Source organism: Vicia villosa, linkage group LG3 (genome assembly GCF_029867415.1).
Source record: "Vicia villosa cultivar HV-30 ecotype Madison, WI linkage group LG3, Vvil1.0, whole genome shotgun sequence".
NCBI classification, from domain to species: domain Eukaryota; kingdom Viridiplantae; phylum Streptophyta; class Magnoliopsida; order Fabales; family Fabaceae; genus Vicia; species Vicia villosa.
The window spans coordinates 117,080,931-117,084,138 of record NC_081182.1 but is presented as its reverse complement, the minus strand read 5'-3'; the positions used below and the strand labels follow the sequence as shown (position 1 = coordinate 117,084,138).

Genomic DNA, 3,208 nt, shown 5'->3' with positions numbered 1-3,208 from the left:
CAATTTGGATGAACTTATCAATGAATGTCTCCTCTGAATGTTGAACATAGTCGAAGCCTGAATTCTAAGAAATCCCACACCAATTGCTTAAGAACTCTTAATCCTCTTTGATTATTTTTCAAACTCAAATCCACTTCAAATTCAAAGGAACGAATTCTAATTAATACGCACCTTCAATAAAAGCCTTTAACTCTAATTCACCAATTCAAACCAAACTTATGTATCAACAACAAGCGTTAGCACAAATGATGTCCTAAGTACAATGCAATCTCCAAGTTCATCCTCTTGTACCATGGTTCAACAATGATCCCAGAACAAAATCATAACGCCTTGAGGAAGCCACGGATGAGAGAACCTTTGGTTAACCATAGGGAAATAAACCCTGATCTCACACTTCACTGCTAGAAGCATCAGAAGGATTAGAATTTAATTTCCATACACCTCGAACTCAAAATGAAGCCCTAGTTTTTAGAAATCCTTGATCCCGGTGCCATGTTATTTGGTCAATAATGCATGATGTTATGTTGATGCCCTAATGGAGAGATGCATATGGAATGAGGAGTCTAAGCCAGTTAGATATAAATATGTGGGCAAATTTTGGGGTGCAACACCCACGCCAGTTGTCGTCTTCAAGAATAGGCGGTATAGGAATTCTTAGGATTTCGGTTTCCTCATGTGGTTCGGATTTTATTTCATTTACACACTCATCGATGATGTCAGCAGAACAGCATGTATCAACTATAGAAGGTGCTTTCAAGAATTGAGAAAGAATGAATTCAATCTTCTCTTCTCCGACTTTGAAGGTAAGCTTTCCTCGTTTAACGTCTATAATTGCACCAGCAGTTGCTAAGAATGGTCTTCCTAATATGATTGGGATGTTAGAATCTTCCTGGATATCCATAATGATGAAGTCAGTTGGGATGTAGAATTGACCTACTCGCACAGGGATATTTTCCAACATTCCTACAGGGTATTTAACTGAACGGTCAGCCAGTTGAAGAGACATTCTCGTTGTTTTAAGCTCGCCTAGTTTTAGTTTCTTACAGGTTGAAAGAGGCATCAAACTAACACTGGCTCCTAAATCGCATAAGGCTTTGTCTATAACAGTCTTTCCTATTACACAGGGTATGGAAAAACTACCAGGATCTTTTAGCTTAGGAGGCATGTTGTTTTGAATGATAGCGCTACATTCAGCGGTAAGCGTTATAGTTTCGTTATCTTCGAGTTTCTTTTTGTTCGATAGAATTTCTTTTAAGAATTTAGCATACGAAGGCATCTGAGTTATAGCTTTTGTGAAGGGTATGGTTATGTTTAATTGTTTCAGAAGTTCTACAAATTTTTTAAATTGCGCTTCGGTTTTAGATTTAACTAATCTTTGAGGGTAAGGAATTGGTGGCCTATAAGGTGGTGGTGGAACATAAGGTTTTTCTTTTTCAGGTTCCACTTCGGCGTCTTTTTCATTCGTTTCAGCAGTTTGATCATCAGTTGATGTCTTTTTGGTTTCCTTTGGCTCTTGTTGTGACATGGGTGCGTTTTGAGTTCTAGGATTGATAGGTCCATCGTAGTTTGTTCCACTTCGCAGTGTAATCGCGTTCGCATGTCCTTTAGGATTAGGTTGTGGTTGAGCAGGAAACGTGCCAGCAGGGGCAGCAGTAGGTGCTTGTTGTTGAGCTACTTGTGAGATTTGTGTCTCTAGCATCTTGTTATGTGTAGCTAAAGCATCTACTTTGTTTGATAATTGTTTTAGTTGCTCACTATTATGAATGTTTTGATTTAGGAAGTCTTTGTTGGTTTGTTGTTGGGAAGCTATGAAGTTTTCCATCATGATTTCTAGATTTGACTTCCTAGGGGCGTTTGGAGCAGCTACAGGCGATTTTTGATAGCCAGGTGGAATAGCAGGTGCTTGTCCAGGCGCGTACAACGCATTGTTGTTCTTATACGAAAAGTTTGGATGGTTCTTCCATCCAGGGTTGTACGTGTTAGAGTAAGGGTTTCCTTGAGCGTAGTTTACTTGATCAGATGGAATACCAGTTAGGAGTTGACATTTGGCAACAACATGTCCAGTTAATCCACAAATCTCGCAGTTAGGTGCTACAACAACCGCGGTGGCTGAAGGAGTGATGGTTAAGTTCTCGATCTTTTGAGTTAAAGCGTCTACTTTAGCGTTAACGCGGTCTATACCACTTACTTCGTACATTCCTCCTTTGGTTTGGGTTTTCTCTAGAGCAGCTAGTTCTCCTCCCCATTGATAATGGTTTTGTGCCATGTTTTCTATGAGGTTGTATGCTTCATCATGGGGTTTGTCCATTAGAGCTCCGCCAGCAGCGGCATCTATAGTCATTTTAGTGTTATAAAGTATACCACCATAGAAAGTATGGATGATCAGCCATGGTTCGAGTCAATGATGAGGGCATAGTCTAAGCATGTCCTTGTATCGCTCCCAAGCTTTGAAGAGTGATTCGTTATCTTTTTGGGTAAATTCGTTGATTTGACCTCTTAGCTTAGCAGTTTTGCTAGGCGGAAAATATCTAGCTAAGAATACTCTCTTCATTTCATCCCATGTAGTTATGGAATTAGAGGGCATGGACTGAAGCCACGCCCTAGCTCTATCTCTCAAGGAGAAGGGAAAAAGGCGTAATCGAATAGCTTCGGGGCTAACGTTGTTAGCTTTGACAGTGTCGGCATATTGCACGAACACGAATAAATGAAGATTAGGATCGTCCGCAGGGCTTCCAGAGAATTGGTTCTGTTGGACAGCTTGTACCAATGAAGGTTTCAGTTCGAAATTGTTTGCCTCAATCGCAGGTGGTGCGATACTTGAGTGCGGTTCAGCTCGTGAAGGAGCGGCATAGTCTCTAAGAGGACGAGGGGCAACCATCTCTAACTTCCGGGTGATTTGATTGATTTGATCAATAAAGGTCAATTCCTGAGAAATCGGAATTGGTGCTACTTCGGGAAGATGATAAGCTCGACGTCTTACGTTAACAAAATGTTCGATCTCGTTGATTCTTTGTATCAGTTCTCCTCCTTGTGAACGAGTATTTGGCATACATTCGTTCAAAAAGAAAGGAAAGAATTTGCCCTAGTCTCTACGGTGTAACAGTGAGTTACGATATCGACTTAAATAGTCCCCGGCAACGGCGCCAAAAACTTGATCACGACTTTACGTGTCTATAAATCTGAATACTGCAAGTGCACAGTCGTGTCG

The 3,208-nt window shown here is 40.8% G+C and overlaps 1 non-coding gene across 1 annotated transcript; it reads left to right on the top strand.

The window, feature by feature from the left end:
* The first annotated feature begins 2,396 nt into the window (after nucleotides 1-2,396).
* Nucleotides 2,397-2,503, top strand: LOC131593747 (small nucleolar RNA R71). Its single transcript, XR_009281128.1, has one exon. It is a non-coding gene; the product is annotated as a small nucleolar RNA R71 (small nucleolar RNA).
* The last annotated feature ends 705 nt before the right edge of the window (nucleotides 2,504-3,208 follow it).